Source organism: Cavia porcellus, unplaced genomic scaffold (genome assembly GCF_034190915.1).
Source record: "Cavia porcellus strain 051 isolate PalLab524CR breed Dunkin Hartley unplaced genomic scaffold, mCavPor4.1 scaffold_17, whole genome shotgun sequence".
NCBI lineage: Eukaryota > Metazoa > Chordata > Mammalia > Rodentia > Caviidae > Cavia > Cavia porcellus.
In genome coordinates, this window is record NW_026947500.1 from 32,105,888 (window position 1) to 32,116,807 (window position 10,920).

General features: G+C 45.3%; 1 long non-coding RNA gene across 2 annotated transcripts in view; it reads left to right on the plus strand.

The window, feature by feature from the left end:
• LOC134470930 (uncharacterized) overlaps positions 1–10,449 on the plus strand; it is a 20,775-nt gene extending 10,326 nt beyond the window's left edge. For both annotated transcript variants that reach the window (XR_010040195.1, XR_010040194.1), the window contains exons 4-5: positions 1,957–2,139; positions 7,927–10,449. This is a non-coding gene — a long non-coding RNA (uncharacterized LOC134470930). The remainder of the gene's footprint in view (positions 1–1,956; positions 2,140–7,926) is intronic.
• Positions 10,450–10,920: the final 471 nt, after the last annotated feature.

Below are 10,920 nucleotides of genomic sequence, written 5' to 3' on the forward strand. Positions count from 1 at the left end.
TGGTTCGCTAAAAAGATTGATCAAGCATATATGGGTATCATGTCTATCTGCATCAGCTCACTGAATCTATGCTCTAACTCATCATGGAAATGAAACCCAAAGGGCCCGAGATACCCAACCAGAAACTCAATCAATACCCACTGTGATTGAAAAAGTTTGGCCAGCTTTGGTAGCTTGTCCGTAAGTGACCTGATGACCTCGACAAGTCCTCTGGGCTCAGCTGTCTTCAGCTCTTTGTAAGTCACAGAGCACTGTCCTGCCCTCTGCCTTGGTAATGCAACCAGATGCCTAGAAGTTGAGATCCAGACACATACACACTGTCAGGAGGAAGGAGACACTCTCTCCTATACTCTGATTTTGGAGTAATACACAGTTGAGGAGTATGTCCAAATACTTTGGAGAAACAGAATTCAAGCCAAATGTTTCAGAAGAGACTGCATTCAAGGAACCGCTAGACACAGCTGGATATACTGAAAAGAACAAAGCACTGTTCTGTGGTCTGAATGATTGTGTTACTCTGAAATTCATTTGTTGAAATCTTAACCACTGAGGTGACAGCATTAGGGGAAGAGGACTTTTACAGGTAATTAGGTTATTAAGGGGCCTTCAGAGAGCTAACTTGTACCCTCAACCATGTGAGGACAGAGACTTCTGAAAACTAGAAAGCAGGCTCTTGTCAGATACTAGATCTATTGAAATCTTGACCTTGGACTTCTCTGCCTCCAGAACTGTGAGAAATAAATTTTTTCTGAGTATAAGCCACTCGATATATGATATTATGTTATAGCAACATGAATAAACAGAGACAGACTGCCAGAAGCAGGGTCATAATCTTGAACGTTGGGATCCCAAAAAATCATAATCCTGCAAGTCTGAGATCCCAAAAGATGATCCTGCAAATATAAGTCTAGAAAGATAATTTTAAAAACTTAAAAGCCATACACTTATAGAAACATGAAAACATGACAGAGTACTACATAGGTCACTTTTTACAAAAAAATTGGCAATAATAATATACACGTTTTTGCAAATATAAACTCTCAAGTATACAAGTCACAGTTTCACAGATATAGGAGTGGTGAGCTGATGAACCATATTCATAAACAGGTCAAAAAGCAAAATGTAGAAATGCATGTCACCATGATTGGTAACTGTGTGCACCCAGGTTTATGACTATAGTCATGTGAATACCGTAAGAGATAACCTAAATTTTGGATGAGATTGATCACTTTATATGCAGTTACCCACCAAGAGCTGAAAAAAATTTATCTTTCATAAATGTAGATGTACAAAAAGAACATCTCTTCATTTGTTGTGGAAGTTTCAGTGTTTTCACATACATGTACAAATTTTGCAAAGCTAACATTGTGATCAAGTACTTTCATGGAATTCCACTTGCAAAACATTCACAGAAAGAATTAGAATTCTCTAAAAGTCTTTACATATTTTATACTTTCACTATTGTCAATATGGGAAGATAAAATATGTAATGTAGCAGATTATAAAAATTAATGCTGATAATTTACAATAGTGGGAGAACAAAGGACATATCCAGAATATATAAAGAACTGAAGAATATCTGTAGGGAGTGGCTCAGAATAGCAGCTGCTGCCCTGCCCCTCCCACCTGAGGGCATTTTGTGTTAGCCTACATTTCCCATGATCCTCCCCTTGCCTACAATGTGCATGATGTAAGCAACTTCCCGCTTCAGCCTACATTTCCCATGATCCTCATGTCTGCCTACATTACCCATAACCCTCTCCTGCTTACTTCATATATCTGGATGTGACGATGACCTATCAGATAACACTCCGTGCCCTCTTCTGCCCCATTGGCCCGCCTTCACCCTATATAAGTTGTAGCCATTTTAAAAATAAATGAGACTTGAATGGAATCCCGCCAAGTCTCGGTCTCTCTTTTCTCTTGCCCTGCCCTTCATCCCCATCCCTTCTCCAGGTGAAGGCCCATGGACTGATTCACGGGACGGATCAAGTGGCGCCCAACCGTGGGGCAGACCTGGCACAAAGGATAACGACACGGGACCATTCATGGGAGTAAAGCGCTGGCCAGCGTGACTGTTTCGGGACTGCATTCCTGTGATCTGTGCAGACGGCCACCTTACGTCTCGCCTGAATCATGGTAAGTGAACAGAATTGGCATGGGGCAAGCACTCAGTGAGCACGGATTGTTCGTGACTGGCCTCAGGGAGGCACTTAAGACTAGAGGGATTAAGGTTAAGACAAAAGAATTGATAAAGTACTTTCAGTTTATACATTCAGTGTGTCCATGGTTCCCCCTAGAGGGTACCATTAATTTAAACAGGTGGAAAAGAGTAGGAGATGCTCTTAAAGACTATTATGAAGTTTTTGGCCCAAAAAAGATTCCCGTAACTGCTTTTTCATATTGGATTTTAATCTCTGAGCTGCTGGCACAACATCACACAGATCCCCAGGTCGTGGAGACGCTTGCCTAGGGTGAGGCTGCATTAGCTGCCTCCTGCAATTGTACTCTGCCACCACCGGACCTATCTAAGGCACCCAGCCCTCCCAGCTCTGTGGTCCTTGATATGCCGGAGCCTTTTCAAGATGGCGACATGCCGCCACTCCCTTTGTCTGGAGACAATGAGGGTACTCAAAATGGTGCGCACCACTCTGATACTCAAAATGGCGCCGCCACGCTCCCTCTTCCATACTGCCATATTTACCCTAACCTTTCCAGTTGCCAGGAAGTTGATTGGTCACAATTAGCAGAAGAGGCTGCCCAATACCATTCCCCCTGGGTTGTGGCTCCCGTTGCTGCAGAACTACCCACCGGTCTTCAGCGACTGCCCGGCCCGTCTCCTGCCCTTCTCTCATTAGAGGAACAATTTCATGATCTACAACAGCAAGTTCAGCTGACATACAGCTGAGGATATACAAAGGCTTTCCTTAGAGCTCCAAACATTGCATGCAAACCCCCCTAAAATGGCAGCCGTCACCGGTCTGCCGCTCCCTAAGATGGCGCTTATCTCAGGTTCACCATGTGGTCTGCCCACAATGATGTTCCCGGTTACAGAGACTACCTGCCCTCCCAAAACAGAGGCCTTAAGAGTAGCACATCCCTTATTGTTTCCTGTAATGGAAAATGCCCAAACTGGCGCATGTGGTGATGACTCACACGATGGCGGGGAGACAACTCAACCCACCCAAGGTGGCGCCAGTCCACAAGAGGGCGACAGTGAAACAATTAGGGAAAGGGGGAGACAAAAGAGGCCAACTAGACATGGGGATCAATCCCCAAGTCAGGAACATGGAAGGGATAAAATACAGGCCACTACTACAACAAGGGGAAATAAAAAAAGACAGCCACCACTTCTACAGAGACAAGATATAGAAACTGATAATAGCGAGGAAGAAAATGACTCTGACTCGCATGGCAGTGATACAGACACAGACCCACCGCCCCTAGCACTGAGAGCTAATAGGGCCCATACACCATTCCCAGTAACTGCCCTAAAAGAATTAAAAACAGCAGTATCCCAATATGGTCCCACAGCAGCCTTCACCCTTGCGGTCTTAGGTTCCTTAACCCAAGGCTGGATTACGCCTAATGATTGGAGGGATTTAGCCAGAACTACACTTTCAGGGGAAAACTATCTGCTCTGGAAGGTGGAATTCCAAGACCAATGTGAACTTTTAGCTAAAGACAATACTAACAGGAAAAATCATTACATTCTTCCCATGCTGATGGGAACAGGCTGATATGCTACACAACAAGCCCAAATGCGATATGAGGCAGGCCTTTTTGCTCAGATCACCCTGGCAGCAAGCAGAGCATGGCAAAGGCTCCCCTCTGGTAGAGTCGCTTCTTCCCTGACAAAAATAAAACAAAAACCCGAGGAACACTTCTCTGATTTTGTTGATCGCCTCTTACAGATAACTGAGTGTCTCTTCAGCACCGCCGAGGATAACACTGGCCTTGTTAGGCAACTGGCTTATGAAAATGCTACTCCTGCCTGCCAGGCTGCTATCAAACCCTATAGAAAAAAAGAGGATCTTTTGGGTTATATTCGCTTGTGTGCTGACATAGGCCCCGCCTACCATCAAGGCTTAGCTATGGCTACAGCTGTAAAAGAAATCTTCCTTGCACACAAGCAAGGAGGGAAAACAAATAATGGCAAATGCTTTAAATGTGATCAGACAGGCCATTTTGCCAGAGACTGCCCTGTGGCTCAAAAGTCTCAGTACAATAACTCAAGGTCAAAACCCACAAGTCTATGCCCAAAATGCAGAAGGGGATATCATTGGGTTAATGAATGCAGGTCAAAGACAGATGCAGATGGCAATCCCCTCCCCCAGCAGGGAAACGGGATTCGGGGTCAGCCCCAGACCCCCAACCTCAGACAGACCTCCGGGGCTATAAGGTTTGTCCCACAACAAAACAACCCGACACAACCCAACCTGGCACAAAACAATCCATTTTAAACCTCCTCCACACCACACCAGGAAATGCAGGATTGGACCTCTGTTCCGCCTCCAATGCAGTATTAGCTCCCGACATGGGAATACAAGCCATCCCTACCAGGATTTATGGCCCTCTTTCCAATGACACATGTGGATTAATTCTTGGACGTGGTAGTACAATCTTAAAAGGATTACAAGTTGTCCCAGGAGTCATAGACAATGACTCTACTGGTGAGATTACTGTCATGGCATCCTCTATTTCTGGCCTGGTTTCCATTGGCCAAGGACAATGTATTGCTCAATTGGTGATATTGCCTTTAGTCCAAACTTCTAATGCAGCTGTGGCTTCCTACAGGGAAAATTCTTCCCTTGGATCCTCAGATATATATTGGGCTCAATGCATTTCCAAAGATAAACCCCTTATGGCTTTATTGCTTAATGGGAAAAGTTTCTCAGGGCTCATAGATACAAGTGCTGATGTAACAGTCATTAGAAAGGAGGACTGGCCTCCCACATGGCCCTTGGAAACCACTATGACGCATTTACAAGGGATTGGACAATCCACAACATAGTGCCAGTCTACTTACCTGGAAAGATAGAGAGAACAATCAGGGGCACATACAACCCTATATTGTAGAAGGGCTACCCCTTAACTTGTGGGGCAGAGATTTGCTAACTCAAATGGGAATGATCATGGGCAGCCCCAATACTATAGTCACCAAACAAATGCTCACTCAGGGATTCCTTCCTAATCAAGGTTTAGGTAAACAGGGCTCAGGCATTAAAGTTCCTATCTCCCCAGCCCCAAACCCCTCTAAAACAGGCCTAGACCATTTTCAATAGGGGTCATTGACATTCCTGCGGCCCATCCAAAAGAGATTACCTGGTTGTCAGACAAACCTGTTTGGGTCGATCAATGGCCCCTTACCTCTGAAAAGCTTGCAGCTGCACAACAGCTGGTGCAGGACCAGTTAGATGCAGGCCACATTGTCCCTAGTGATTCCCCTTGGAACACTCCTATCTTTGTTATTCGAAAAAAGTCTGGGAAATGGAGGCTTCTACAAGACCTTAGGGCAGTAAATAAGACCATGGTCTTAATGGGACACCTACAGCCAGACCTCCCTTCACCCAGTGCCGTTCCCCTGGGATTTTTAAAAATTGTCATAGATCTTAAAGATTGCTTTTTGTCTATTCCCTTACATCCAAATGACCAAAAGCGTTTTGCCTTCAGTCTCCCATCAATTAATTTTAGAGCCCCTATGCAGAGATTTCAATGGCAAGTCTTACCACAAGGAATGGCTGACTCCCCAACGCTATGCCAGTCTTTTGTCACTGCCGCAATACAGCCAGTTAGAGATCATTGGCCAAATATATATATCTCCCATTATATGGATGATATCCTCTTGGCGGGAGAGAGTCAAGACCAGACTTTACTGTGTTACCAGGCACTACAAGCTGCCTTACAAAAGTCTGGGCTTCAAATAGCCCCTGACAAGGTCCAGCTTACTGACCCATATACATATTTGGGTTTTCAGTTATAAGGCACTCAGGTGTTTTCTCCAAAGCCTCAGCTAAGGCTTGATGGCCTTAGGACACTTAATGATTTTCAAAAGCTTCTAGGTGATATTAATTGGCTTTTACCCTATTTAAAATTGACCAAACATGACCTACAACCCCTTTAAGAGATCCTCCAAGGAGATATTGACCCAACTTCCCCTCAAGAGCTTACACCCAATGCTAGAAAAACACTCCATATAGTAGAAGAGGCTATCGCTTGACAAACTATCTCCTTCATAGATTATAATAGGCTACTACAATATCTCATTTTTAATACAAAACTTTCTCCCACGGCAGTATTTTGGCAACAAGCTCCTCTTATGTGGCTTCCTCTGCCAGTCTCCCCAAAGGGAGTATTATTGCCTTACTACCAAGCAATCTCTGACCTGATAATTCAAGGCAGAAGGCTAGAAAAATGTTATTTTGGAAAGGAGCCAGATATTATCATTCAACCCTTCACCAAAGATCAAGTGGACTGGCTACTCCAGACCACTGAGGCATGGCCTATTGCTATAGCCTCCTTCTCAGGGACCACTGATAACCATTACCCTCCAAATAAGTTAGTTGATTTTGCTGTCACCCATTTTTATTCCCCAAAATTACAGCTTCACAGCCCCTTTCTGGTGCCCCAGTGTTTTTTACTGATGGCTCCTCCTCCGGCAAGGCTGCCTATGTAGCTCAAGACAATGTTTTCACCCTCCAGACAGACACCTCTTCTGCACAGGTAGCTGAATTACAGGCCATCCTGGCAGTTTTCACCGCTTACCCCAACCAACCCTTCAATTTGTTCACCGATAGTGCCTACCTCACCCAGACTGTTCCATTACTAGAAACTGTTGCAACCATAAGCCATGCCTCCCCAGCTGCAAACCTATTCAAACAATTGCAAGACATGATTCGGCTTCACAGTTGTGTTTTTCATTGGCCACTTGCGAGCTCATTCTGGCCTCCCAGGTCCCCTTGCTCAGGGAAATCATTTGGCTGATATTGCCACACGGGCACAGGTATTCATGGCCCACTCTGGGCCTATAGATGACTCCGAGATATCTGAGGCCCAACAGGCTCATCAGCTACACCATCTCAATGCCCAGACCCTCCGCCTCCTCCACAAAATTACTCAGGAACAAGCCAGACAAATTGTAAAAAATTGCAAGTGCCCTCTTGTGCTGTTCATTTGCCTGTTCAGCATCTGGGAGTCAACCCAAGAGGTTTAATCCCAATGCCTTGTGGCAGATGGATGTCACTCATTTTAATGAATTTGGCAACCTAAAATATATACATGTAATTGTTGATACATACAGTGGTTTCATCTTCGCCACACTCCAGACTGGAGAGGCTACTAAACATATTATAGCCCATATGCTATCAGCTCTCTCAGTTCTGAGATGTCCCCAACAGCTCAAAACCAACAATGGCCCAGGCTATACTAGTACCTCTTTTGCCAAATTTTGCAAGTGCCTTAATATTCTCCACACCACGGGTATACCTTACAATCCTCAAGGACAAGGTATTGTTGAACATGCACATCGCTCCCTCAAATCTACCATAGATAAAATAAAGGGAGAAACCAGGTATCCAGCCCGAGGGTCTCCTAAAAATATTCTTTCACATGCTCTTTTTATTTTAAATTTTCTATCCCTGGATGCCTTAGGCTACTCAGCAGCATCTCGCTTCTGGCACACACAGACAGCCACACAATATGCATCTGTTCTCTGGAGAGATCCCCTGATCAACACATGGAATGGCCCAGACCCAGTCCTCATCTGGGGACGAGGCTCTGTATGCATTTATTCCAAACAGGAAAAGGGAGCTAGATGGCTCCCTGAACAGCTTATAAAACAAGTAGACAGTCCCTCATCGAGGACCCAATGTGATGCCCAGGAATAATATCTTCTCCTGAGGCACAATCCCCTGTGTTCTCTTACAGATGGTACAACTTCTCAAAACCTTATGGACCATCGTTGGACTTTTGACACAACTACATCTAATGGACAACAACCCCCATCAACCCTGGAAATGGGAGCTTAGCCACTGGAATCACCAAGAGAAGGTTTGGACTTTGGTAGGATCAGGAAGTCCATGGTTTGTGCCCACACCTGTTGGTTCTTTCTGGGGCTCCAATGTCCCAAACAAAGTCAATTTTACCTTTGTCCCACAGTAACAGAGGGAAGATCATATTGTAATTCCCCAGGAGAATATTTTTGTGCTCGTTGGGGCTGTGAAACAGTTGCACAGGGTGGCAACCAGCCTTCCCCAATAAACACCTTAAACTGACATAGGGGCCGCTGGGGTGCAGCCTAGATGACTACCCACTGGCCAATCAAAGACTCTGTCAGGTTCTTTTTTTTTTTTTTTTTTTTGTCTTTTTCGTTTTTATTGGTACCAGGGATGGAACTCACGACTGCCTGCTTGCAAGGCAGGCGCTTATGCCACTGAGCTAAATCCCCATCCCCGACTCTGTCAGGTTCTAAACGTCACTGTCACCACTCCTGAAGACCCTGGCTGGCTGACAGGACGTACCTGGGGACTTCGAGTTTATGAGTCGGCAAAGACAGGGGAAATCTTATTCTCATAAAAAAGATTCCCCTACAGATTTCACCCACGCCCATAGGCCCAAATCCTGCTCTAAAGCCAAAATATAATCCAAATCCAAAATACAATCAGTCCAATACAGATCTTGTTACTGCTGTTCAAACAAACACAGTAAGTCACCCAACCATAAGGGTTTCTCAAGCTCCGCCACACCAGGCAGATCATATACCTGCCCCTCAATATTCACATTCTAACCTATTCAGTTTGATTAAAGGGGCATACATGGCTTTAAATCATACCCAACCTGATCTCACCCAATCCTGTTGGTTATGCTTGGCTGCTCCTCCCCCATATTATGAAGGAAAGGCCCTCAATTTAACCTTTAACGGTTCTTCTAGCTCATCTGCCTGTGACTGGGGCAATCACCACAAGCTGACTCTCCCTGATGTCTCAGGTAGAGTCTTGTCTTGGGGATTGCAGCCTCAGGACTTGTCTTGGGGATTCCAGCCATCCACCAGCACTGGCAGTATGACTCTGTGCCCAGCTTCATTCGGAGTTCAAGCCAAATAATTACCTCATTCCACCCCCAGGAATGTCTTGGGCCTGCAATTTTGGCCTCTCACCCTGTATAGCAACTACTGTTTTTAACAAGTCTACAGATTTTTGTGTTCTTGTACAGGTTCTTCCTCGCATAACCTTCCACCCAGGAGACTACTACCTCCAGGCATCGCAGACCAGCTATATATTTAAGAGAGAACCTGCGACACTCACCTTAGCTGTATTACTGGGGTTAAGAGTCGCAACGGGAATAGGAACAGGGACTACGGCTCTAGTGTTGGGAAATCAGCATCTAGCTCAATTACAGGCAGCAGTAGATCAGGATTTAAAAGAAATAGAAACATCTGTGACGGCTCTACAGGCGTCCCTGATGTCTCTATCTGAGGTAGTCCTACAGAATAGAAGAGGGCTAGACCTCCTATTTATGAAGGAGGGTGGCTTATGTGCTGCCCTCAAGGAAGAGTGTTGTTTTTATGCTGACCACTCGGGAGTCATCAAAGAGTCCATGAGTAAACTAAGAGTGCGCCTCAAAGAGAGAGAAAAAGAGGGCCTCGGAGAAACCACCTTCTCCTCCATGTGGGGGGGTCTCTTCCCTTACATTGCCCCCCTCTTGGGACCCCTAGCCGCCTTGCTGTTACTGCTTACTGTAGGACCTTGTATTTTTCAGAGGATCATGATGCTCATTAATAACGTTAATAACAGGATTGACACATTTATGGCAAAGCCCATTCAGGTACATTACCACCAGTTGGAAATGGCAGAACAACAAACTTATCGGGAAAGATCACCCACCGACGGCCCACATGATACTGTGGCCCAAATGCCCTGAGGCACTGGACAGGCAGCCAGAGACGGGCAACTAGGACACATATGTAGTGCCAATCAGCCACCTAAGACAGGTCCAGGACCAACAGCTGTCCTGCAGGCCCATGATGGGTAAGGCTCGAATGGGTTCATATGAGGAGTCCTTGACCCAAGACAGGCGCTGTCCTCCCAGGGCCTGCCATGTTTCTAAAAAATATATAAAATAATAAGGGAGGAGATGTAGGGAGCGGCTCAGAATGGCAGCTGCTGCCCTGCCCCTCCCACCTGAGGGCATTTTCTGTGTCAGCCTACATTTCCCATGATCCTCCCCTTGCCTACAATGCACATGACGTAAGCAACTTCCTGCTTCAGCCTACATTTCCCATGATCCTCATGTCTGCCTACATTACCCATAATCCTCTCCTGCTTACATCATATATCCGGAAGTGACGATGACCTATCAGATAACACTCCATGCCCTCTTCCTGCCCCATTGGCCCGCCTCTACCCTATATAAGTTGTAGCCATTTTAAAAATAAATGAGACTTGAATGGAATCCCGCCAAGTCTTGGTCTCTCTTTTCTCTTGCCCTGCCCTTCATCCCCATCCCTTCTGCAGGTGAAGGCCCATGGACTGATCCGTGGGATGGATCAAATATCAAGCCCCCCAAATTCAAAGACCCTCTCCAAAAGTGGGCATTGGAGATGAGCACACATTTCTCAGATGAAGATATACAAATGGCAAATAAATACATGAAGAAATGTTCACCATCACTGGTCATTTGAGAAATGCAAATTAAAACAACGTTGAGATTCCGTCTCACTCTGGAAAGAATGGCTGCCGTCAAGAAATCAACTGATAACAAATGTTGGCGAGGCTATGGGGAAAAAGGAACACTGCTCCACTGTTGGTGGGAATGTAGACTGGTGTAACCACTATGGAAATCAGTATGGAGATTCCTTAACAAATAACGATTATAAATTCCTTTCAACCCAGCTATTCCTCTCCTGGGTATTTTGATGAATGT